The 26,965-nt window shown below is 51.7% G+C and overlaps 1 long non-coding RNA gene across 3 annotated transcripts; it reads right to left on the bottom strand.

Moving 5' to 3' along the window:
• Positions 1-4,790: 4,790 nt before the first annotated feature.
• LOC117286343 lies at positions 4,791-26,648 on the bottom strand. Of its 3 annotated transcripts, XR_004517478.1 has the most exons (6): positions 26,443-26,648; positions 22,071-26,194; positions 19,741-19,957; positions 19,314-19,546; positions 17,343-17,431; positions 4,791-10,114 (listed from the first exon to the last, which is right to left on the bottom strand). It is a non-coding gene; the product is annotated as an uncharacterized LOC117286343 (long non-coding RNA). The 3 variants fall into 3 exon arrangements; XR_004517477.1 differs by having other exon boundaries at positions 19,741-26,194; XR_004517479.1 differs by having other exon boundaries at positions 4,791-7,301; positions 19,741-26,194.
• Between the last annotated feature and the right edge of the window lie 317 nt (positions 26,649-26,965).

Here is a 26,965-nt window from a genome sequence, read left to right as displayed (position 1 = left end):
CTCCCCAGCCTTGTAGCAGAGAATGTAATTAGGCCTCTCCCAGGACCCCACCGCACAGTCGGATTGCCCGTCCAATGGGGGATAATTTATGGAAATGGGTAAAGGTGTTTTAAATTATTCAATTTAAATGTAAATAGAGAAGATGGTTTCTCTGAATAAATTGTCTTATTTATGTTCCACCCGACTCCCCTCCCAGAAAAATATGGAGCAGTTTGGAGCCCTCTGGAGCACCAGGCCTCCTTTCTCTTTAAATAATGTGGAGCAGATCCACAGCCCTGGGGATCCATGTTCTGAAGGCAGAAATATCCCTGACAACCTCTGTCCCTGTTTGGGAGATCATGGAACATGTGAGGGCTCCCCACAGGCTGCCTCATCCCATCCTGACCAAGAGAAATGTGGCCAGCCATGGAAGGTACACAGAAAGCAACCTCCCCACCTTTATTTGCTGGAGAGCGACACCGTCTCTCTCCCCTCTGCCCTGCCTCTTTCCATCTGGATCCCAAGTGGTGGTTAGCAACTGGCTTCACAACTTCCTGAAAAACTCCTCCAGGCTCTGAGATGCTGAGGGGCTGTGGGTCATCTATTCTGGAAGCATTTCTACCCTAAACAGGATCGCCTAGATGCGGGGCTTCCTTGGTGCATCTCAGACATTGTCACATGTGACCAAGGAAAAACGTTTGTCTGGGGGGCTACTCTTCATTCAGCCCATCTTCAACAATTGTACCTATGAGTGGTTACTGGGAGGTGAAAGACAGACTACTGAACAAAGTGGCTCCCCTGGTTAGGAAATTCACTGTCTGGAAACTTGCAGGCAAGGGAACCTGGTTTCCCTGCGAGTGCTAATAGGTACACTTCATCCTGACTAAACCATGAGGCAGCTGGGGAAGTTTTGAGTGTTAAATCTGCTCACAGCAACTTTCAGAGACAACTAGCAAGACAGCAACACTCAGATTCTTCCAAAAGTGTCAAGAAGTCTCTCTCTACCCCCACCAAAAAGAGTTCTGTTTGCCTCATACTGGCTCCTTCTTGACCAAGGAGAGGGAACTGCTTAGGCCAACCGTGTTGTTGGCTCCAGAGAGGGGGCTGGCTCCTCCAGTCCTGAGGTGGTATCAGAATGTGGACACCCTGACTGTAGTAACTAATAGTTGAGTAAGTACACAGAGGTGTATTGAAATGCTTGTCTCTAAACTGAACTGGATCCATTCCCTTCTGCCCCGTTCTAAGAGCCAGAGCACTGTCCATACTCAGAGTGCAGAGAATCAGACCAATGGCCCAGGTCACAGACTAGATAGCAAGCCTGGTCAGATAAGGCACTGAGATCTATCTAGATGCCTTAAAACTTTCATGGGATATTGATAACTAAAAAGCACCACCTTCTCTGTCATTGAATCTTTCTTTTTTTTTTTTTTTAACAGGGTCTCACTATGTAGTTGAGAAGTTGAGACTGACTTGGAACTCACTGTGTAGCCCAGACTGGTCTTGAACTCACAGCAATCCTTCTGCCTCAGCCTCCCGAGTGCTGGGATTACAGGCGTGAGCCACCACGCACATCTTGGCCGAGTCTTTCATTCTGCAAATACAGACTGCCTGCCTTGTACTATGCAGAGCTAAGTATGGGAGTATGGGAGGTTCACTGGGAAAAGAAAGATGTATTTCCAGGTCTGGTCTGAGGCCTTACCATCCTTGTAGAAGACTTTACCATGATTATTGTTGGTTGGCTGTACTGCAAACATACTTGCTATGTTTGGGAGTTTTATTCACCTTATCAGTTGTAGCTTCCCAAGTTAGAAAGCAGAAACTTGATTACCCAGCCACCTTTGCAGCTGGAGCACAGATCAGTGACTCAGATTCCACTGATCAGATTCACTCATCAGAGACTATAAGGAGGTGATGCTCAGGATCCATCATGCTGGCAGGGGTGCAAATGGTAGTTTCTGGCTGTTGGGCGGATGGGATAGCAAGATTGAGTTTCTGGTCCAGAAGTTCAGTCAGTAAGCAACAGCAGTAGAGCAGAGGCTCCTTTGGCTCCCGGAGGGACAGCAGCAGCTGCGGGTTTCCCATTGGTCAGTTCTGTGTGCTGTGGACACTGTGCCTATCTTTTAGCCTATGGTCCTGCTCTCCAGCCTCACTATAATTGTATGAGACACCAGCATGCTAACCGATTCCTGTTCTGCTTAGCCAAGTCAGAGTCCAGGGTCTGTTGCTACAGCTGCAGACCCTGACTATCAGGCTGTTAAAACAAGTAGCTTCTAAATAGACCAAGTAGCTTCTAAATAACAGAAATTTATTTTACTCAGTTCTGAAGGCTGGAAAGTCCAAGCGAGAACCCAGCATATTTGGTGTCTAATGAGGGCTTTTGAGTTCATAAGACGACAACTTTAGCTGTGTATCCTCTCAGGGTAGAAGGAATGGGGGCCTCCCTCGGGGCTATTTTATAGAGGCACTAACTTCATTAGAGGCCCCTTCTCCAAAGGCCCCTGGAGAAATATGCTCAGATGGAATGTGTTGCCAACCCAGGGCTGTCCCTCATCCTGGCCAGCCCTGCACACACACCTCCACTCTATCTCCTCTCTGGGAAGAGCTAGAGGAAGTGGACAAGCTTCCTAGAATCAGTTTCACTCCCTTGGGCATGATACACAACCAGAGAGCAGCTACCACAAGGAGTGGGGAGATAGTGGCCTTGGTATCTTAGCGATGCATCATTCGTTGAAAGACAGAGCCTGACCAGACATGCTCTGCTCACACACCTATTCTCTGTTCACTGCTCCAGTTGGGGAAGACACATGAAGCCACATGAAAGCTGCCCTTTCCATGGAAAAACCACTGCACTTCCCATTCCCTGGCCGTGCACTTCCCCACGTGGCAGAGGGTCCTGGGCAGGCCCAAGGCTGAAAGCAATGGACTTGGCCTTAGCAATGAGTGTCACACCTCAGGTGGAGTCAGACCACCTGCGTTCAGGGCCAGCTCATCTTCTCACCCCCTGTGTGACCTTGAGCAACTTACCTAAGTAGCATCAATCTCCCATTGGGATGCAGTTTGCAAAAGGTTTAGCATGGTTACCTGGCGCATGGTAAGTCCTCAATAAAGTTAGTCATTATTAGTAGTGTTATGACTCACTGCAGTCAAGAAGTTCTTGATTACTCTCATCTGAATTTTAACCACAACCTTTATGGCCATTTCAGCTTATTCTACTCCCAGTGGGCTTGAAACTCAGTGGTCCACAGGCCATGTGAGAGGGAGAACAGCAACCCCGGCAGCAGAAAAGCTATATGCCATCTCCATCACAAGTCTATCAGCCATGATTCTCTTTACATTCAGCTGGAACAAGTCGGATACTCAAACACTCAGCAACTCAGCATGACATTTAGGCCCCTGAGCCTCCTCCACCTGAGGACAATGATAACTTCATTTCTACAACTTTCTTTACTATGAGTCTAGCTCAGCAAACTCTTTGATGTTTTTTCAGCCAAAGAAGCACTTATTTAATGACCAAAACCCAGCATCAGCTATTACCAGAAATGAAGGGAATCCGTGAGTCCCCAAGAGAACGGAACAGCTCTTCCCACTAAACTTGTTGTCCAGGAGGGGGCTGGCAACCCAAACAATTGACATGTGTACAGCATTTTAAAGTTTATAAGTTGTTGCCCACTTGCTGTCTTACCCTAGGGATGAAGCCTCCAGCATATAGACCCTTGGGGGACACTCAAACTATTTTCAAACTATAGTACTCTCCAAATCCTTCCCTCCTGGTATTCACACCCCTTTGTGATGCGCCTTTGCAGCTTCTCCCAGCAAGAAATGGAATCTGTTTCTTCTGTGGAATCTGAACTGCCTTGTGACTTACTGTGTTAGTTAGCTTCCTGTTACTCTGACAAAATACCTGAGAAAGTTATCTTAAAGAGAGAAAGCTTTATTTTGGATCAAAGTTGCCAAAGTTTCAGTCCATGTCTATCTGGCTCTGGTTGGGCCAGTGGTGACATAGCACATTGTGGCAGGAATACAAAGCAAAGGAAAGTCACCTCATGGTGGCCAGGAAACAAAGAGAGGAACAGGAAAAGACTGAGTTCTCAACAGCCCCTTCAAGACCAGGACCCCAGTGACCTAACTTTCTCCAACTAAGCCCCACCTCTTAAAGGTTCCACCACCTCCTAGTAACACACAGGCTTGGGACCAGACTTTTAACATGTGAGCCTCTGGGGTACATTCAAAATCCAAACTACAGTGCTCTTGGCAACCAACAGAACTCAGCAGAGGTGACAGAGGGCCAATTCTGAGGCAAGGCTAATACCACGAGGTTCATTCAGCTACTGTCATTGTCACCAAGTCTTGGGGTGCTCCCCAGGACCTCGAAGAAGCTGGGCTTTTCTGCAAAGACCCAGTCAAGCTTCTTCTTCCTCTGTCCATTGCAAGACCCTGGCCCAGCACAGGGCAAGGGGGTCAGTGCTGGCTGCAGCCCCACCCTTTCCACCCACCTCAGCACGCTACACCCTGAGGTAGTTCGCAGCAGGGAGAGCCCAGCGGGGAAGAGCTGCCTTGCAGACAAGGCTGGGGTGGGATCTCCCCAGTGGAGAAGCATCCAGGACCAGATTCCTTCCTACCACACCCTCTCAAGGGGAGCAATCAGCCCCAGGAGCCACAGCACCGCAGCTTGACATTTGATGGGAGTCATTATCAGGCACTTATGCCAATCAGGCCTCAAGTATCTCTGAGGGCCCCTCTGATGCTGTCTCCTTCCAGGGAGCAGTATTAGGAGGAGGGGAGGGGGAGGGGGAGGGGCCCGCCCACACTGGGCAGAGGTCCTCAGGACCCCCTCCTCTGGCTCCAGCCCCTCCTTTCTTACTCAGGCCCCCAGGGACATGGTGACCCCACGGGCAGGAGGCCTGGCTCCCTTGGACTCCTGCTAAACTCAGGCAGGGCTCTGTTCCAGGCCCACACCTCTGGGCATCCTGAGCCCTCTGTCACCTCTCACACTCAGTGAGGGCACACATGCTCCCTGGTATGTACTCCAGAGCTCCCCCTCTGCCATGGGAGTTCCCACTCTGTCCAGAGCGTGCCATGGCTTAGGAGACAAAAGGCCTGGGTTCCCCATGCCTGGCAGGGGTGTTGGGCAAGACATGGACCCTCTCTTGCTCCGAGAGAGGACAATGACCCCCACTACTACCACCATTGCCACCTCTCTTGTAGAAGCTTTTGAGAGAGCCATGGGGCTTAACATTTGGGGAAGCACTTGATAAACTATAAAATAAAGGTAAGATGCAGTGTCCATCTACAGACAAGCTCAGGTGAGCAGGTGCAGGCGTGGAGGAGGGTGTGTATGTGCACTCATATATACACCCATGACCTCGTGGTGTTTCCCTTTGCACCTCAGCTACCCAATACGACCATTTCTTGGTTTGGGATTATCTATAGGTTTTCATGTCCATCTCCATGCAGGTAGAGAACCTGCACAGCCCGAATGTAGAGCCAGAGGTCTGAGATTTCCAGGGGGTGAGTATAAAAGCCCTGCCCATGGTGTAACAGTCTATAGGAGGCACAGATAAACACACCTATGCTCTGCCAAAGAATTTAAGGGCTAAAGTGATTGTGAAATATACAAAGAAGAAGCTGCTGGAACAATGTGCCTTGAAAGAGTCAATCCAGGAAGCTTCCTGGGAGAGGAGGTAAATTTGAGGGTTTGGTAGAAGTCTGGGCATGTAGGCAGCAGGAAAAAGGGCTATGGGGTAAGTCAGAAAGGGATGTTTTAAGTCTTCTGCTATCAAATAATGGTAGAGTGATTTGGGATTTACAAGGATTTTCCACCCACATTTTCACATTTGAAGCTCATTACAGCCATCTGAACAAGGCAAGTCAGTTTTTATTATACAGATAGGAAACTGAGTTTCAGACAAGTGATATCCCAGAACCTTCAAGCTAGCAGGCAGTGGCAAGATAGAAGGGATCAGAAGCCCGACTGCCCTAGCCTGGGTCGCTCTGCGCAGGTCTCCCCATGATCACCTTGATCGCCCACTGTGTCTGCCTGTTTCTGTGAGCTGCGAGGGGGCACGTGCTGTGTCTGGGGAATGAACTCTGAGAAGGGTTTGGGAATCTTAGTCAGCAGAGGGCAGTGGTGGCTCTAGAGCTGGACACAGCTGAGCTCACACCTCAGCTCTGCCATTTGCCTTGGCTTTGTCTTGTCCCGTCCACTCTGAGCCTTGGTTTCCCTGCAGGTAGAAATAGATTATTGGGAGGGCCAGGAGAGAGAATGACCATGAAGCACTTAGCACTATGCTTGGCACATGGTATTTGCTCAATTAATAAAGCAAAACTCTGTGCTTAATAACTTGGTAACTCCTAGACTTAATATTATGGTTATTATTCATTATTACAAGGCAAGACTTTTCTGATGGCCATTTTCCACTGATTTGTGCCTTCCAGGATAAGGAGGTCACTCAATACCCACAGAGACCTGCCCTTACTATTTTAGCAGCCGGTTCCCACCAAGTTCACGCAATACACTTTCCCTTCCACTCACCTGGGCCCAGTGTCCAGTCCAGACCCCACCTCCCATGGGCCCTAGCAACATTCTGGCAATCGATGTCGGACCTGACCCCCCAGCGACCTGTTGAAATCCATTTTGGTCACCAGAGCTCTCATTTCTATTAAAACTCCATTTACCAAGAAAGCGGAAAGGTAATTATGAATCCTAGTCTTAAATCACTCCGCCGCTGAATTATTAAAGGGAAGAATTAAAAATAATCAGCCTTTTTCATTACACTTCATAGCAGGGAAATTAAAGGTGTAAGAATGTATTTTTTCCTGGAATTTAAGTATTCATTTTGGAGATTTATAGGGGAGTTGAAATGATTCCCTGTGTGCCCAGCTCTCCTCTTTATTAGAGGGGGGAGAAAGAAAAAAAAAAGCTTGTAAAAATTAAAAGGGAGATAGAGCAAAAAAAAGATTTAACATAAAGAAGTACAACTGGGTGTTTTGCATGTTAATACATTTTTTCTGCACAATTACACCACTGAGTGATATGGCAGGGAGAGATTGGGGCTGCTGCTGATTTCAGACGCTGGTAGTAAGATGGCAAAAGGGTCTCACTAGGAGTTGGGTAAGAATGTCACACAGGGACGTCAGGGCCAGCCCCAGATCTCAAAGCACTAGGAAGCAAGCACTGCTCTGGCCACCGTGTTCCTCTCTCACAGGTTGAGGAGCCTGGTCCTTCACGAGTAGAAAACTCAAGGCACTGAGATGGGAGGAGCAGCAGCCTGGGACCCACCAGGAGAGACACAGACGCACATCTTCCAGTTAGTCATCAAAATCTGGAGGGAGGAAAGGGGTGGACAGAGATGGTACAATGAGTCCATCAGCACTGCCCAGAGGCAGAGCAGGGACGGGGAGGTGCTGGGAGGCAAATCCCAAGGCCCCAGACAGATGGAGAAGAATGATCCCATCCAGTCTCTGCCTTCCTGGTCCAGCCCAGCAGAGGAATGCAAACCTGGCACTCTGGCAGGTGGAACACCTCCTCCCCCTGGCCTGGCTTCAGAGGGATGACAGTCCAGCAGGAGCAGCCCAGGTGGAACCCACCCAGTAAGGCTTCCAGAGGCAAGGAACAGCCCACAGTTAGAGCCTCCAGCAGAAGAGAGGCTGCAGAACCCAAGCACCTAGGCACTTCCTGTGCCACAGCTGCTGGGGACACTGCACTCCCCTCTCCATCTGGAGACAGTATGAAGACAACACAAAACTGGGGGTACGATCAACACACAAGCATCCCTGGCAATAGTGGGTGGTCCCAAGTCAGAACCAGGGTAGGGAGCTGAGAGCAGGCTGGGCCCATCCAAATGTGCTCTAACAGCTGGGCTGCTTTCCATGGGGACACCAAGCAGAAACGCCTCTGACTTTGTTCCTCCACTCACCCTGCAAGAGATGGACCAGGGATGGGGAGGGGAAAGGAGAGGCCCCTCCCCCAAGGAATGGGGACCCAGAGCGCTCAGCTGCCTGGCCCCCTCCCTGCGGTAATAAATTATGGGGAAACGCTGCTGAGAGGTGTCAGAACAATTTCTATTAAACATAATTTCCTAATGAAAAGGTTACGAGGGAGCCTGGTGGAGCTAATCAGGATTGAATGCTCACTCCAGTTGCTCTGAGGGAGGGGGCTTGATGCCTGGCCATTGGTTCTACCTGGTGTGGGCTGGAGGAAAGGTGCCCCAGCTGAGGTGAGACCCCACACAGATTTAGCATGGACAAGGTCAAAGTCTGGCATATGCCATTATTGGGAGCTCACAGGTGCCAGGCACTGTGCTAGGGACCCTGTGAAATCTATATATCATCCCCATTCTCAGGATACAGAAAGCCCATAAGACTTGGCCAAGGTCCAGCCCTTAGAAACCAGGCAGGATCAGAACCTGGATCTGTCAGACTGAAAGCCAGGTGCATTGCTTCCTCCCCTCCCATCTCCAACGGTCCTGTCCCCTCTGTGCATGCAAATGCCATTTGAAGGGCAAACACAACTCTAGACACGGGGCAGGGCTGGGGCAGCTCAGAGCACAGCTGCAGCAGTGTGACTTCTGCCTAAGAAGCCTCCTGCACAAACCTCACCCTCCTGCTGGTCTCAAACTGAGAATATGGTGTCTGTGAGCAAGGAAGCATAGGTACAGGTTCTAATGGTGCTGTGACCCCCAGAGGCTGGAATGGGTCCCTGCTGAGCTCAGAAGGGGCACGTCTGTCACTGCAGCCAACTTGGGGTGCTGAGAGCCCTTTGAGGCTGTGAGCAGGAGGCACGGAGCCTGTGCCCACACACCCCACTCTGACCCCAGAAAGGATCCCCAGGCCAACTTTGTCTCTGAGTAGAAACCCTTCCTCCTTCCCTCTCCCTCGCTGTGGGTCTTGGATGCTAAATTCACACATCAGGGCTGTGCTGTGGTTGGGCCCATGGACCTCAAACTAAGAGAAGGGGGGGGCTTTTTTTAAAGGTTCAGAGATTCCACCCAAATCCTCCATCATAAGCCTTTTAGAAATGGCCTTGGCCTTGGCCTCACTGGAAGCAGATTGTGTGGGAAATGGAGCACGAAGGAGCAAGTGGACGCAGACGTGCGACTGTTCTCTTGCAACTTAGAAGCTCCTGATGCCACCAGAGCTCTGCTTCACACTTCTGCACGTATTGAGATACTTCTTGGGGAAGGAAGGATGTCTCCGAAGTGCCCTTAGGGTCAGAGGCAGGCCCTTGGATATAGAATGAGGAAATCTGCAGGCCTGCAGGAATCTCCCCACCACCCCTGATGCTGGGGAGAAGGGGATGAAGTGACAGGAGGTCCCATCATGGCTACTCCCCATCTCCCATCCACACCCAGCCTGCCTTCCCTTCCCCCTCTTCACCCTGCCCAGGCCCATCCCTCCAGCCCCCCATGGAGCCCTGGCAGGGTGCATCTCTCCCCATCCCTTATTACAATGAGGTTGTCACCAGCTGCCACACGCCTGCCTCCCTAGGACCTCCAAAGCCAGGAACGGCATGAAATATGCAGCCTCCTCCCCAGCTCCGCCCTCCTTGGCTCCCTTCCTCTCGTCGCTCCATGCATATTAAACTTGAATGTTGCTGCCCAGGTCGAGAATATTGCTGAGACAGTGTGGGAGTTACTTCCAGGAGTCTGAAGTGTTGACCCCATCTTCCATCTCCCCACTGAGACCAGCTTTCCTCTTCTGCCCCCTTAGACTAGAAGGGCAAGTGCAGTTTTTGCTGAGAACAGTGGTGGTTCTCAAAGTGTGATCCCAAGACAGCAACATCAGCATCACCCAAGAACTTGTTAGAAATGAAAACTCTCAGGCCCCAGTCCCTTATTTATCAAGTCAGAAGCTGGGAATGAGGCCAGTAATTTGGGTTTTAACAAGCCCACCAGTCAATTCTGATACATGCTTATGTTTGAGAACCCATGGCCTAAACATGGGTTCTAATAATAGCGAATCTATATGATGAAGTTCCTCTGGGTATCCAGGGCTGTGTCAAGGCCAGCAGAGAAGAAAGACACTACCTCCCCTGCTTGGAACTGAGTGGCTGTGGCTGACATGGGGAAGGAGTCATTAGTACTGCGGGCAGGCTCTGAGAAGGGTGGAGGCCTCGGAGGAAGAGAGATGCACACCACTGGGAAAGAAGCACAAGGAAGTTAAATGTAAGTAATTGGGGTCAAAATCTGGGCAGGAAATGGGGACAATAACTCCAGGGGTCACATGTATGTAGTGCGTCTGTCTGTCACATTCTCTGTCTCAGTGGGAGATGGACAGAGCAGAGTGATCATCCCATTTTACAGGGAGTCAAGCAGGGGAGAGACACACTGGCCAAGGGCACAGTGCAGGGAGCAGAAGCTGAGCTGGGTGCAACTGCTCTTCCTTGCATCCCAGGCCCAGGAAATTGTTGAAGAACCTAAGCCAGCAGTTGACAGGACCTCCAGGAGCTGAGGGTGATGAGGGGAGGCCTCAGGAGTCCCACTGAGAGCATCCTGGTACTATTCCTGCTGCCCCCACATAATCACTCAAGCAATCCCTTTGGCTTGAGTAGCATCTCAGCTTGGGTATATTATATGTTCACCCCAACCACTGGTGACCCACAGAGACAAGGAGAAGGCTTGAGAGACATTTGTCAGGAAAGAGGAAGTAGTCTGCATGCCTGGGGAGTCCTTGTGAGGATCTCAGGAGGGTCTGCTACTGTCCTGGGTTGGTTTGATAATCCAGTGAGATAGTGCTCCAAAGGATGGAGAAACAGGGACATGGGGCTGCAGCCAGGGCCCGCGTACAGCCTGGACCAGGAAAAAGGCATAGGAGGAAGGAGTGGAAGAGTAGAGTCAGTCAAAGAGACCTGTGGAGCTTGCCATGGTCCCCCCAGGAATGCCACGCATCTCCTTCTGGCTGCCATTTCCCCACCCGCCTCTATCATATAAAAGGATGAGCTCCTCAGGGAGTTAGCCCCAGGAGAAAGGACAGATGCTCCCCCTTTCAAATTCTCTGCTTCCTCTGCCTCTTCCCCTCTGACAGGCCTGGGACATGGGCTAAATCCTGACCAGCCCAAAGGGCCTTCACCACCTTGTCCTCTGCTTCAGCCACACTCTCTCCTCTCTACCCACCCCTCTCGACACTGTGTCCCTCAGCTGAAACTCACCTTCTGTAGGAAAGTCTCTCCTGATTAACCCTCCCCTTCTCTCCCCACCCTCCGCACAACCAGAATCCACAGTGGACCATCAATTCCTGGAGGCAGGTATCAGCAACACAAGGCAAGTGGAGGGAGCTAGGAAGAGTCCAAACCACTCCCAGCCCCCCTCTACCATTTGCCTCTGGAAAATGATGGTGACATCTCCTCCAAAGACTTGACCTCTTGTGAGAATGCTCTGCCATTTTGACATTAATGTAAATTTGTTAATGCCTGGGCTCCTCTGTCTGATGTTGAGGATTAGAGGAGCTCACAGCCAAGGTCCTGGAAGCAGAGACAGGATAGGACAGCACTCTCCATCCCCAGTGCCTGCCACAGATGCTCAACCATGATCATAACGAGGAGGGAGAGAAGCAGAAGTAGGGAGGAGCCAATTCTTTACTAGCTCAAGTCTTTGGAGCCCAGGTTCAGTCCTAGGTTAGGGCATGGTTCCAATTCAGACCACTACTGGGCCTGAGGCTGGAAATGGTGGTGGTGATTAGGGAAGGCACAAAGCTTTGGGATCAAGTGTGAATTCTGGTTAAGGCACATTCGGTTACAGGAAGATCAGAGACTACATTGTTGTTAGCACAAAGCCTGGGGCTAAAACTCATCCTCAGCCTTAGTTTATCTGAATGTACTGTGACTTGCAGCAAGGATCTGTACTGTGGGCTGGGACTGCCAGATAAGGAGCCTGACAGACCAGCGCTGTGGAGAGGGAAGGAGTGACCAGCAAGGCTGCCCTGGGTGGGATGTGGGCCAGCACCACGGACAGCTCCAAGGAAAGCACTCTGGTGAGCAAAAGGTGTGGAGATCCCCAGCTGCTTTCCTGGTCCCTCACTCTTTCCATGACATCATGGCCACTGATTCCATTCACCCCAGACTCACCCCCAAAGTGGACCAAGATGACACCATATCCCCTGATTCTGAGCCTCGAAGCTTGGGTTCTAGTTGAGAAACCTCTGGTTTGGACCTTTACAAGATGATCATTTTCCTGACAATGTCCAAATTTCACTCTTGACCGCCAGGTTCACCCTGCTTTATATAACATCTCTTATTCCTCTGTTTCCACCCTCCCCGTGGGAAAGTTAGGGGGCTCCCAAGCCTGTGGCTCTCCCCACTCTCTTCTCATCTTCCCTTCTCCTCTTGAGTCCTGAAGAGTAGGAGAGGACTGCACCATCCCAAGGGCTCCCTCCTCAGTATTCCCAGACACTTATCATTAAAGAGGGGCTAGGAGATGAATCATGGTTAAGGACACTAGATACTGAATACAGTCATCCCCATGTTCTTGTGGGTCATGAAGACTTCCGAGGGCTTCAGCTTCAGCACACAATCCAACTCCTCAGAGGTAGGGGGAGGTGGTCATCACCATGCACTGAGCACCTCCTATGTGCCAGACTTCATCAATGTCACCTCACTGAGTCATCAAGCAAACCCAGAGTGCTTGATGAGATTATTCCATTGACAGATGGAGAGTCTGGTCCCCAGAGAGGTTAATCAGCTGTACAGGACACCTGTACAGATCTGGAATTTGAACCCAAGTTGTCTGTTGGTCCAAACCTTATACTTTTTTCAGCATAACATGAACTCTGGTTGTTAAAGAGCTTCGAAGCCAACTTGGCAAGAACTCCTCTAGGTTGGATCTCCACAGGTATACCCATGTCTCCTGGGCATCCTGAAGGCTGGGAAGAGGTGCTTTACCATCCACCCCCTGGGCTCACTGAAGTCTTGATCTGCATAGAAGCAGGGAAATGACTGTTATCCCCATTCCAGAGCCTGGAAATTCCTGTGAGCTGCCTCCGCATGGCTCAGAGAGTGGCCAAGCCATCAAGAGGCATGGCTTCCTCTGATCCCTTTCCCAGAGCAAGGCAACTCCAGATAATATGCCTCTATGTGTCATGGGTACAGCCTGAAATTACTCCCTTGGGAGAGTGAAAATGGCCCAGAGCCAGAAGTTACCTGGGCTGGGGGCAAAAGTGAGCTGGGAGAACAGGAAGATACCACTCTGGGGAGACTCTGGGGGAATGGTGAGCAGGCCTGGCTCTCCTCCTGTCCCTCTGTAGTAATTAACAGGCCTTTGTTCCTTTCCCTGATCTCGTCTGGCAGAGCCTTAATCATCCTCTTCCCTGCAATGAGCAGCCTTCTCATTAGGGCCTTAAGAACCTCTATTATAAACATGTAAATGGAACTCAACGAGGAGGGAAATATTTGACTGCTCCAATTTCCTTTGTGTTGCTGCCAGCTCTGGGCTGCACACACCCGTGATTTCATTGCTCAGCAGCCTGGCGCCAGCACACTGCCCCCACCACCCGGTCGTCACCAACTGCTCCAACTTCTCCTATCGGAATTTAATTACCTTCGCCAGCGAATGTTTGGAGAACCTATCTCCATCAATCGATTCTAAAGTCAGATTTTTCATTCTGAGATACTTAATGCTTGAGCCATTGATGGGAACCTGGGAGCAGGTGGACCTAGCCACAGAAAACCCTCAAGGTTAGGAAAGGTCATCACAGTTAGCCCCCATCTCTGTGCAGGTGGAGATTTCAGTGAACCAGGATGGAGGCAAGTCTCTCTTCCTTAAAATCTACAAAGAACTGAGCTCCTGAGCTTCATGTTGATCTGGGCTGGAAGTTTTTGCTGATGCCTGCCCGTGCTAAGTGGGCTTTTATTTTCATTCAAGTTTAGTCCTCTATGAAAAAAGAACTCCAGCAGATAGCGACCTATCCCGATGGTATGAAAGGAGCTGATGGTGTGATTAGCATCCCTCCCCGTGGTAAAATACAACAAGATGAACACTGGCTCCCTGCAGCCCCAGGCAGTGGGGGCAACAGGCTCCCTTGGTACAGTGAAGCCTTCATGGGCTTGACTTCCCATGCCGAGTCCTTAGTGCCCGCTCACCTCCCCTTCCCCTTTCCAAATCTATGTCTCCACTCCACTATGCTTCAAAGCCTGGATAACCTCTCCTCATGGAGCTACTCCATACCACTGACCACAGTGACTTCCCACCATTCATGTCAGAGCACACTGCCTGCCTCCTCTTTGGAGTTTAAGGGACATCACCTGTGTGACAGGTCATTGTTGATCTGCAGCTGGCCATAGACATAGGTTGGGCAAGGTTGGGCATATTTTGCCCAACTTGGATAAATTACTTTCAGGGTCTCTCCTTCAGGCAGAGGCCACTCATCCGCTGCTGTGTCCCTCACTACTCTGAGCACAGAGCCAGAAGAGGCTGGCATTCAAGAAGACTAGGTTGTCAGCAGGCTGCTGACAGGTGGATGGGCCAATTGGTTAGTGAACTGCAGACTGGTTGGAGGGTTACGAGGCCGGCAGAGTACAAAGAAATGGGTATAGGCCAGTTACTACCTTAGGCCTCTCTGCTTCGAATCCACTCTTCACTGCCAGGTCAGCAGTAAGGGAGCTGGGCCCTGAAACCATTTCTCCTCTGCCACCTGACACTCTGTTCAGCTTTGTTAGGAAAGGGGATGGAGAGACATTGCAAGAGGAAAGGGCTTCTCTTTCTGACCCCCTCCAGTGAGGCGCAGGCACCCCGGAAGCCAGCCTGGCTGTACCCAGTATGGTCCCTCAGCAAACTTCCAACCACTGGTGGGCGTGGGCTGGGCCTTTGCTAACGAGGCTGGGATTTCAGTCCCCGCTGTGCTGGGTCAGGAGGCAGAGGCCCTTCCAGGCTTGGTCCTGCCTCTGTTGTTCTGCCTCCAGTGCTCTGCTTTGTCCCAGCCTAGAGGCTGCAGCACTCCGGCATTTTTTCCTATATCTCTTTGTTTTTCTGTGTGTGTGTGTGTGTGTGTGTGTGTGTGTGTTACTGAGAACTGAACCCAGGGCCTTGCTCATGCTAGCCAAGCAGGCAATCTACTGCTCTACCACTCACCACATCCTCAGCCCTATTCTTACATTCTTTGGAGAGAAGGGAAGTAAACTCCTGTTACAGTAGGTAATCTGTTGTTATAACTAATAGCTCTTTATATTAAATCTTTTCTGTTAATATTACTGTGTAGTGTCTATCTCATGATTGGACATTAGAATAATGGGTTGGTTTGTGAGTTGGTTGATGGGTTAGATTGTGGGATGATGTGATAGTGTAAGAGTAAGTTCATTAGTGGATTGCTTGGTTAGCAGATTGGCTGGTTGATGGGTTATCTGGTTGGTGAAATGGTTAGCACATTGCCTAGAAGGTAACTGAGTTAGTGGCATGCAAGGTACTGGATAATAGGTTGGACTGGTTAGTGGAGGGATAGTTTGGTCGGTAAGCTGGTGGACATGGCTGGTTGATGGGTTAGTTGGAGGATGCTTCTGGCCATGGAGTTTACATCACCTCTACTCTCCCTGTAGAGTCTCAGGGAGGACCCTACAGTGTCTATGAGTCTTGGTCCCCATTCCTGTTTGCCCTGAGGGGACCATGCTGCTCTCCAACAGGACCCCTTGGTCACACCATGGCTGCTGGGGAGGGTGGGGTGCAGTGGGGCTGTGAAGGAGGTTCTGAGGAGCTTAGAGAATTGCTCAGAAGACAAGCAAAAGAACCTTGAAGTGTCAAGGCTAACCTGTGTCACTTTACTACCCCACAGCAGCTTCCTGCTTCCCCTGCAGGCTCTGACCAAACCACAGGTACCCACCAATTGTACCCAGGTGCCCTTTCAGCAAAGAGCTTATGCAGTCACAGCTTTCTGGAAAGACTCATACTTCTGTCCCTAAGATCACCCAGGACATGCTCTCCAGTGCAGGGGTCAGCACACAGCCAGGCTTGGACTTCACCCTATCCTTCTGGGACCCCAAGTCTTCTTTCCCTCTCGCTCAGTCCCCACCTCCTCACACTTCCGCTTCCTTCTACCTGGACAGCACTTCTCACCACATTTCTTGCTTGTCCTTGAGCCTGGGACTGAACCCACCTACAAAGCTTTGGTCCCTTCCCCTCTGGCCCTTCCCTCCTCCCACCCCCCCCCTTCAGGCCTTGGGGGTGGCCTGGCCACCCTGGCTCCCAGATGAAGCCACCAGGACATTTTCCAATTGCATCTTTCCAGTATCAGAAAAAGAGATTTCAAAAGGAAATTGCTTTCTCCCCTGTTCAGCCTAGATGGGGCTATTTTTTACTTGTCTTTTTTTTTCCCTCCCTCTCTCTCCCCCTCACAATCTTAGTGAAAAATGAGAACATGTCTGAAGCTTATCCCCTTGCTTGGACCAGGTTTTATCTCTCCTGAGGTCTGCAGAGGCCTAAAGGAATAGATAAGGCCATACCCGGGGGGCTGGGATGGCACCAAGGTCCCTTCCTGCAGACAGACTGCACCTTGGGCCCCCCAGCCCAGAGGCCAGGCCTGAGAGCTGCAGGAAGACATCAGGGGAGCCCGTGGCTGAAGATAGCGGTGCCATTGTGAAGTGGGAGTTCCTTTGTCTCCTCCTAGGAGTGTCCCCCATTCCCCTCCAGGTATCTCCAAGTCTCGGGGCAGAGGCAAAGCACACGAGTGCCCCCGTCATGCCGAGAGCAGTGGTCATCTGTGCAGGTCGGTGAGGGTCACTCCCTGGAGAGGAGGCCAGCAGGACCCAAGTTCCGGCCCTGCTCAGAATGATTTCTCCTCTGCCTCAGGCTTCTCACTGGGAAGAGGAGCGAGGGCCCTGCATTATTATTATCCAGAAGAAAACTACAGCGGCTAACACTTACTGATGCTGAGTACACGTAAGTGTTCCGCTGATTTCTTTATGGTATTAACCAACCTTTAACAGCCCTCTCAGGTAGGCACTATTATTAGTTCCAATATGCAGATGGGGAAACTGAGGTACTGAGAAGCTACTTAACTTCTTCAAAGGCCCCACTCCTCCTAAACCAGGGGGTGGGGGGACAGGAACGAAGGGGTGAAGGGCCAGAGTGAGAACCCCAAGGTGCCCATGCCAAAGTCTCCTCTATACTTATCACACCAGTCCCCCTTCCTGGCAGCCCAGGCCGAGGTACTGAAGGAGGGAGGCAAGGTCACCTAGGACCCGTAGCTGCCTGGGATTGGTCTACCTGTCCCACAGGCCCTCCTAATCTCCCTGGGGTGTCCTCGCTTCAGGTGCTCTATGCCAACTGCTGCTGCCTCCCCTGTGCCCATCCATCCCTTCACTGGCACCAAACTTCAGGTGATAGGGGTCAACCTAGTCATTGTGATGGTAACAGAGAGCCAAGGACAAAAAGGTCTCACTTTACCTGGGAAAGAGAACAGCAAGTCCAACCTGGCTGGACAAGGCCTGGTGGAGGAATAATCAGGAGACAGCGGGCTGGTGACAGAGCACATCCTACAAGCAGGACAAGGCTGTGACTCTCTTCACAGAGGGCCGGTCAGGAAGAGCAGCAGCAAGGACCACCCCCTGCAGTGCACGACACCCATCACCGCCAGCTTCCTCCTGGGGGACGCTCTCTCCAGAGCCAGCCCCTTGACACATGCGTGCACACACACCCCACCCACATTCACCACACTCCACACATGTGCAACAGACACACACATTCATCTCTAACGGTAATTTGTGTGCATTTGGCTGCCAAAAGGTTTTGAAATATTTTTAAAGAATACACATAATAGCATAAGATTAAATATCTAAATGGATGATTTCACCCAAGCACCAGAGTGACAGGGCCTCATCGGCAGCCATGGAAGTGGGAAAATGACAGAAGGAAGCAGGTGGCAGAGATCCAGAGAGAGGGGCCCAGAGAGACTTCGGGGAGAGACCAAGAGCACTCCCTCCCCAGCAGCTCCCCAGGTTCTTGGACAGTCCTGCTCTGTAATGAATGTCCCTTTCCTGTAAAAGCAATCAAGCGACATGGAGAAGAAAAGTAGGATAATGAGGTGAGATCAAAGGGGACGTTGTCATACTTAGAAAATTTCGCTAAATTAGCTCTGGGCATGGGGGCAACAAAAGCAGAATGGAAACAGAACAAGATTCTCAGGACCTGTGAGCCAGACATTCAATGTTAGAAAACAAGCATGTTTGCCAGTTTTGTTCATTACAGTCTCTGTAGCACCCAGGACAGAGCCCGGTACATAGTAGGTGCTCAATAAATATATCAAATAATTTATGGCTGAACATCAGTTTTCAACACAGGCTAAGGTTTTTCTGCCACTTAGGCCTGAGGAGGAAAATATCCATGATTTGTCCTAAATGGGCCATTGAGGAATGTGGTAGACAATTCATTTGTTCGTTCATTCATTTACTCTACAATATTTACTGCACAGATCTTTAGCAAGCACTGCGACAGACAAATTGGTAAACAAAATATAAGAACTTCTGTCCTCAGGGAACTTTTGTTGTACTGGCAGGAGACAAGCAGCATACAATAAACAGGCAACTGATGAGCCTGGATGTTAGAAGGCTGTGTGCACCATGGAGGGAAAGAAAAGATACAGAGGAGGGGCAGGCTTGAGCCTCACGCAAAAGGTGACCTTTCAGCAGACGCTTGAAGGGGCGAGGGAGAAGGGCAAGCGAGATGGCCACAGCGGCCCTGCCCTGCGTCTGGTGGGGCAGGTAGTGCCCCTGAGCTAAGTGCAGGCCTGGGCAGAGGGCAGCACAATGCTGCACAGCGGCTGGGCTTTGCACTTGGAGTGGACACTAAGAATTGGGCTTCCCTGGAAGCAGTTGTAACTCAGGGCAGGAGTCCCCCACACACAGCCAGGGCCAAAGCAGTTCCCCAGGAGTCAAGTCAGGCCAGCTCCTGCCATGGACCCAGCAGAGGACTACAGTGAAGTGTCTGGCCCCTCGCAGGCCACATGGTGTCGCCGCCTCCATCCTAGGCCACCTCCCCAGGAGGGCCTCCGTGCAGGACAGCACCTGGTTCCTTCCCCGCTACACCCACCCAGGGCATACACACACTGCTGCCCACGCATGCACGCACGCATGCACTTTCTTTCTCTCTCTGTCACACACACACTCGTGCACACTTGCACACCCACAGTGCCCACACTCACACACACCCCTTACAGGTAGCTCCTCAGACTAGTATAACCCACTGATTCTCCTCTTCCGGTATGAAAGAGGTCGGACTTCCCAGAGTGCTGTGGTCTGTGCCCTTTGTGACTCATTGACACAACTGAGACTCTCCTGAGAAAAGACTCCGCTCTCTCTCCCACCCCACCCTGCACATGCACAGCACACACTGACCCTCTCCCCCTCCATACCCACACACCAGCACATGATTTGGCGTTTCAGGGCCTGGTGCCCTTCAGGAGGCCCCCAAGCCCCAGACGCCCCTCCAGATGTTCAGTTCAGCCCTCAGGGTCCTGAGCACAGAAGGGAGGCCTGAGGGTCTGCAGGTGAGTGGGATGAGAAGGACGAGATGTCCCCGGTCCTGACCACTGCTGTCACTTCCTTTCTTCCAGCATTCAGGTGCATGGACAAAAAGTGAGCAGGACATCTGGTCTGGGAGGGGAAGAAAAATGAGCACCTAGTCCATGGCAGGGCCTGTGCTGGGCACTTTGCAACATTCCTCTCCCTCCTGACAACTCGGCATAATGTGCCAATGCCAGCCCCAGCCTGGCCCAGTGAGTTCAGCCCCGCTTGGAACCCTGAGCCCCTGCTCCGAAGCCCTGCCCGCCTCCCCTCCAGTCACTTACTCAGAAAGGTGCCTGGTCGCCCGCTCTGTCAGAGGGATGGCCCAGAGGACAGGTCAGGGGCCCGTGGAAGCAGCCCTGCATCCTGTGGCTGCAGGTGGCCAGCACACCCAGCCCTCTGGGTCCTAGAGCCAGTGGGAAGCAGGAGGGAGGGAGACAGGTGCTGGCAGGCCGAGCAAGATGAAATATTGATGCCTGCATCCTGGTAAAGCGGAGAACGCTGCTTGTCCATGAATAAAAGATAAGTCAGAGGAGCAGGCTGGGCAGCAGATTAATTAATCTAAGTGAGTGTGTGTGCTTCACGCCACACCGGGGGGAGGGGTGTGGTGGAGCAGACAGACTGTCCCTGCCCAAGGACCTAACCTAGAAGAGCAGGCAGCCGTGCTCTGTGCCAGGCGGGCAGCTGGGCAAGGCTGTGAGTGGGGCAGCAGCACTGAGCCCAGGCAGGGAGGGAGAGGCAGCCAGTGCTCTGGGACTTCCTGCACCACTGCCTAGAGCCTGGGAGGGGACGGCCCAACAGGGCAGCTTCCCTGACAAATGGAGGCCGCAGAGGCCAGGCGCTCCAGGGGTAAGCAAGGCCAAGGGAGTGCCTTGGCTCCCCGGTCCTTTCCTGCAGCCTGAAACTCTTCAAGGAGCCTGAGAGAGCCAGGATAAGAGGAGAGGATGGGGAGAAGGATGGAGACCCCAGACCTAGAATGCGCATAGAGAGTTGGCCACACTGGGCACACTCTGATGTGGACAGGGTGGTGGCCTCAGATTCTGAAAAGAGGAAGAGTCAGATGAAGCTTTTGCCACCTCCGCCTTCCCCCACACTCATCCCACGGTAACCTCCAGAGACCTTTTGACTCCAGAGAATGAGAAAGAGGCCGCAGGTTTCTTGGAGGTGGCAGCAGAGTCTCACCAGGAGATGGCGCTCACAACCTCTTGTGTATTTTACCACTGGCTACAGTGGCTTTCACGTCTTAGGGCAGTTTCAGGTTTCCTAAAGGTGACATTAGGATGAGGGTGATGACTCCTATCACACTCCCATCCCTTGGGTCCTGAAGGAGGGCATCAGCTCCGGGTTCTAAAGTACCCTGACCCCCTGGGGGAGGAACAGCCATCTGATGGTACCAGCACCTCCCCACCCACCATCCCCAGTGGGACCAGAGTGTCCTTGGCTGGTGCTCTGCCCTATCTCCATGGACACAGAACCATCTTTGGAAACATTCCCTGGGCAAGGACCATGTCAGACTCCAAGTGGCCTCAGTTGATTCTAGACAGCACCGCAGGCGGGCAGGCAGCGGAACGCCTCCAGCTGGTCTCTCTTTTCCACCCTGAGCCATGGATTCATCAGGAGCAGCTTTTGGAATCTAGCCCAGGACTGGTCCATGGGTGCCGATGGGGTGGGGTGGAGGCATGGGGTTACAGCTGGCGTCCTTACAGGCTGGCTCTCACAGGCACAGCCTCTCCTCCCCAAAGCCTGCCATGACCACCCCGGGCCCACACGCCCCTCTGGTCACTCCCAGCATTTCTACTGGGCCATTCACCATGAATCCTGCTGACATCTCTTGTACATTGTCTTATATTTACTATCTAACTTTGTTTCGTGTAGATTTAGTCGTGTCTCTTCCATCAGTTCATAGCTTCTTTAATGCAGGAGCAAAGTCCCTGGTCCCCACTGCCCCCAAACCCTGCATAGCACTGGATATGTAGGGTACACATCTCACAGATGTTTGAGTGAGCAGACGATCAAAGGACAGCTCTGGCCCCATCTCTGCTCCCAGCCACTGTGGGGACCTGCACTCCCTCAGGCACCTCTCCATGCTGGCCCAGCACGAGATGGGAGGAGCACCTCACCAGCCCACAATTTTGGGGCAGTCTCTCCCATCGGCCAGATGACAAACTGTCAGACTCAGTACTTGGCCAGGTCACCCCCCTGGCCAGTGGCAGAGCCAGGAATGGGCTCTGGTCTGGGCTCCAACTCTTTGCCTGTTCCTCCACACGCTGACAGCAGGAAGCACAGGGAACCAAAGGGAGGGTTCTCAGTATTCCCCACCACCTGAGGAGGGGGTGAAGGACCCCCACCACAGGCACACCCAGGCACAGGGCCCAGGCTGCTCTGGGTTGGCTGGCAGGGCAGGACCCATGGCTGAGAGCAGAGGTGGCTGTCCCAGGGCTCCATGAACAGTTCCAAAGGCTGGCTCCCTGATCCAGGCACCACGGTCACATGGACCCCTCACCAGCCCAGAAGTAATGGCAGGTTCTCTGGAGTCCTGCCAGGAGATGAGAAACCGGCAGTAGGCTGACCCGGGAGGCATGTACGCTGTCACACGCACATCCTAGCAGCTCACCTCTGAAGCAGGGTGGATTTCTGAGAACAGCAGAGGGGAGCCAAGCGCCCGACATTTCTGTAGTCACAGTGCCATCTGCTGGTCATCTGTAGCATAGCATGGGGGCCGCTTCATTGTGCAAAGCCGGCGTCAGACTTGGGGCTGTTGTCACTGATTAGGCTCTGCTGTTATTTCAGGGGTTTTGTGTGATTCTGATTTGGGGTATTTGGTTTGGTTTGGTTTGGTTTGATTTGGCTTGGAGGGTGTTGTTGTTGTTGTTGTCTCTGCTGTTTGGTTTTATTTGGGGCTTTTGTAGTACAGGATATTGTATCCGGGAGCGCTGGGCTACATCCCTTTATTTTATTTCGAGGCAGGATCTCCCTAAGTTTCTCCAGCTGGCCTAAAATTTGTGATCCTCCTGTCTCAGCCTCCCAGATGCTGGGATTACAGGCATACATCACCACACCAGATTCCTTGTATCATTTTGCAGTGCTCGGTATTGAACTCAAACCTTGCACATGCTAAGCAAGCACTCTGCCACTGGGCTACATACCTAGCCCGTGTTTGGGGGCTTGTTTGTTTTTAGAGCCCAACAGAGGGCCTTGCAGATGTGAGGCAAGCGGTCTGACAGTGAGCTACATCCAATGCAGCAAACATTTATTCCACACCCACTGTACAGCAGGCAGGATTAGAGGGGCTGTGCACCCAACAGTGACAGAACAGACAGAAAGCCCCACCCTGCCCCTATGGAGCTTGCCCTAGGGAAACAGGGAGCAGACAGGGCCAGTGAGTGCAGTACACAGTGCATAGGCAGCAAGGAGAAAAATGAAGCAGGAAGGGGAAAGGGCCCCGCCTGCGACTTCACACATGGGCCAAACACAGCCTCACCTAGGCAGTGCCATCTGAGAAGTCTAGAGGGGAGAAAGTGATGAGGACAAAGTCATGCAGATTTGAGCTAAGTCACCCCAGGCAGTGGGAGCAGCGAGTTCAGAGGCCTGAGTCCTGCCTGGTAGGTTGGGGGCCAGCCAGGGCCAGTGAGGACCACGTGGAGGGTGACAAGGGATAGGGGTGAGGCCACGCCCTGCAGGATGACCTCAGGCCCATCTCAAGGGCTTCGCCTCAGTGAAAAGGGGCTTCGCCACCAGGGCCCGAGCAGAGGACAGCACTACTGGCTCGCATCTTAAAAGGCTCTGTGTGGAGAGCGCACTGTGGGGGTACCATCTAGGAGGCAGAAGTGGGGGTACCATTTAGGAGGCACTGCAGCCTCCAAGCTGATCAGGAAGGTGGCTCAGCCCTTGGGTGAGACGAGACCAGGCTTTTTGGGTGTGAAAGTGGGACTGGAGTCAAGGAGCACAACGAGGCCTTGCTGCAGAAGTATGTGCTACTGTCCGCTGAGACGCCACATGGTGGACTCTAAGGGAGAAATCAGGACTGCCACCAGCTCAGAGTTGCCCTTCAGACACTCAAGGACAGCAGAGTCTGCAGCTCAGCGCAGAGGCCTGACCTGGAGCCACAGTCCGAGGGTCATTGGCACTGGGTGACCTCCAAGTCATAGGAACTTAGGAGATCCCCGAGACCCTGTGGGAACATGGACAGCCCCCGAGCCCTCTAACATCACAAAGTCAAGAAGACATGGAGGAACAGCAAAGAAGAGTCAGCAGGAGGACCCTCAAAGGGGAGGGACCAAGGAGGAGATCGCCTGGAGCCCAGGTCAGAGAAGGGAAGGAAGCGATTACCACTGCCCAGTGAAAAGCCTCCCAGTGTCAGTAGCGTGGAGGTCACTTGCGATCTTGAAAAGTTTTGGTGCCAGCGTGGGACAGAAGCCTGACAACAATAAGTTCAAGTAAGATGAAGGAAGAGAATATGGAAAGTTGGGAAAACTCTTTTGTGAAGTTTTGCTATCAAAAGGAGATGGGGAGGTAGCCGAGGAGCAGCTCAACTAAGATAAGTCTCTTTTGTTTGCATTTTTTTTAAGGTAGGGAAAGTAAGAGCCTGTCTGCTTGCCAATGGGTGGGTGAGGGAGAAAGAGGAAAATATGTTGAAGTAGATGTGAGAGAAAAATGAGATCTCCAAGCTCAAGCAGGGGAGGAGATGGGTCTGCACTTCTCATGAGATGCTGCTGGCCACTGCGGAGGCTGCAATTAGAAAGGCGGATAATAATAAGTGCTGGTGAGGATAAGGAAAGACTGGAATGCTTGTGCCCTCTGTTGGAAATGTCAAAGGGGCCAGTCACTCAGAGAACAGTGTAGCAGTTCCTCAAAGAATTAAACACGGAGAACCATAGGGCCTACCTAGTAATCTCACTCCTCAGATTAGAACAAGAGAAATAAAAACAGACATCCACACAAAAACTAAAGCTGAGGGAAAACCTGAATAAACCACCTGAGTCATTCCCACCTCTTAGTCCCCTGCTTCCCTAGATTTAACCCATTTCACTTGCTCTTAGTTACTTGCCTTTAGTTGACTCTAGATAACAGCAGCCGTGTAGGTCAGCCATTCACCTTGCCCCATACCTCAGCCTATAAACATCCCCAAGTTCCAAATCAGGGAGGGATTTGAGACTTGGGCTCCATCTCCTCGTGCTTAGCTGCCTCATAATAAAATTCTTTCTCTTCATAGTTTCAGTCATTTGCCTGTGCCGCAGGCAAAACAAACCTGGTTTGGTAACAAAACTTGTACACAAATGCTCTTTATGATATTATTTATAATACCTCCAAAGTGGAAACCATCCAAATATCCATCTACCAATGGATTTTAAAGTGTTGTATACCCATACAATGGAATATTATTCAGCCATCAAAAGGATGTAAGTTCTGATTTGAGCTACAACAGGGATGAGTCTTAAGAACAATGTTCCAAGTGAAAAAAGTGGGTCACAAAAGATCTTGAGTGTGATTGCATTTGTATGGAATTCCAGAAAGGTGTATGGGGGTGGGGGAGACTGATTAGTGATCGCCAGGAGGGAAAACAGGAGATGATTACTGACAGGCATAGGGTAATGAAAATGTTCTGGAATTAGGGATTGCTGAAGGTTACATATGCTAACTTGTACACTTTTGTGGGTGCACATTGTATCTCAGTTGTATACATTTTTAAAGATTCCATTGTATGGAGAGAAGGGGCGGCCTCAGCCTAGGAAGGAGGCAGAGGACTCAGGCCCAGTGCAGACAGGCGAGCAGTGTGGTGGGGTAGACTTCATCGTCTCTCTGCTGCTTCTGTGCTCAGTGAGACAGGAAGTGACGTCATCCACTGAGTGGGGGTGGAGGCTCCAAAGAAAAGCAAAGGTGCTGACAGGCTGTCCAGCAGCAAATGGAAACGAATGGGCTGGGAGATTCAATAGGACTGCTGGTAGCACTGTGGCCCGCGTGAAGGAGGCAAAGGCACAATAAAGTGACCCCGGCCACCCTGCAAGTGATGGTCCAGGTCACTGCGTTCCACCCAACCTGGTTCCCCCGCTCCCTGGACCACGGGTACACACACAGGACTTTGCATGGACAGCCCGCAAAAGCACGTCATCCACCACCCTCTCAAATGCACATTCCCCCTCCCTCTGCCGCTCCGGTGGTGTGGGGGATTTAGCCTCAGGGGACAGTGGGTGTGAGGACAAAGGCGCATTGTTAACGAAAGCAATGAGGGAAACCACTCTCCTGTCAATTTCTGGACAGACAGTTAAAAGGAAAGATGGCCCATCCCTGCCCCAGGATGCTCTGCAGCAGGGGAAACCACGGGGCATGGATGTGGGAAGATTTCCACAACACCGCATAGGTGGAAAAAATCAGGTTGCAGAACAGTGTGGGTAATATTATATAATTTTCTTTTCTTCCTTTTTATACCAAAATGGTAGTTTGTGTATTTGTTTCGGTTATTGAAATACTGCACATAAAAGGTTTAAAGGATGCAATTTAGATTATTAATGGTTTAATCTCGAGAAGCAGGTTTTGAAGGACAGGTTGAGATGGGTAGAAGGGCCTTAGAGGGGGACTTGCAAGTGTAATTTTTATGTTTCCTTGTGTTTTTTCTGGTAATTCATACCAGAAAGGATTCCCAGTGCCCTCCAAGCTCCTCCCCGAGGCCAGGGAGGCCTGGGTGGCCATGTCCTCCGCGGTCCGGACAACACTGAGAGCCAGCCTGCGTCCTCACGGTCCCTAGAGGGAGCACAGCCCCATCCTGATCTCCCAGCAACCATTTGCCCTCCACACCCCACCCCAGGGTAGAACAGTGGGCTCCGAAAAGCAGGTGAAGCCTGCATTCTCCACCTCCCCTTCTCGGCCCCACTGCCACTTACGTTTCCCTCCAGCGGGCCACCCTAGGGGAGGTGGCTGTCATCCACCTAAACCATAAGGAGACGGGGCATCTACCATGATCACCGTAGAAGCATTTGTGCCGCACTTACCCTGCCCTCGGCACACTCTAAACCCTTCTCCTGTCCGAACTCCCAGCACCTCTGTGGCTCCTGCACTGTTACCGCCTTCATTTCAGGGTGAATGAAGAAAAAGAACAAACAAGAGCACAAATGGCCAAGTCACTTGCCCAAGGTGCCACAGACTGCGAACAACTGGCACAGGAAGACTGCTGACCTCTGAGCACTGTCTAGGAAGCAGAGTCCAGCTTCCTCCTCCTCCTCCTCCTCCCCCTTCCTCCCCCCCTTCCTCCTCCCCTCCTCCTCCCTGTTCTTGGCTGTCCGTTGGGATTGAGGACACCAGGGGGCGCGCAACACGCTCCACATCCCCGGGTGCCTTCCCCTCTGGGCAGTGCTTCTGCACCTATGAAATGAAGGTGTGCATTAGAGTGCGTCCGACATTGGTGCACTGCTGGGAGAAAAAAAAGCGTATCTCACAAGAGGAACCGGAGGCCCAGGCAAAGAGATGGGACAGCCTCTCTCCTGGGATGTCCGACCCCCTGGGAATGATGAGACA

Source organism: Fukomys damarensis, unplaced genomic scaffold (genome assembly GCF_012274545.1).
Source record: "Fukomys damarensis isolate Sample0158 unplaced genomic scaffold, DMR_v1.0_HiC HiC_scaffold_16, whole genome shotgun sequence".
Classification (NCBI taxonomy): Eukaryota; Metazoa; Chordata; class Mammalia; order Rodentia; family Bathyergidae; genus Fukomys; species Fukomys damarensis.
The sequence above is the reverse complement of the archived record's forward strand: the minus strand, read 5'-3'. Positions and strand labels throughout refer to the sequence as shown.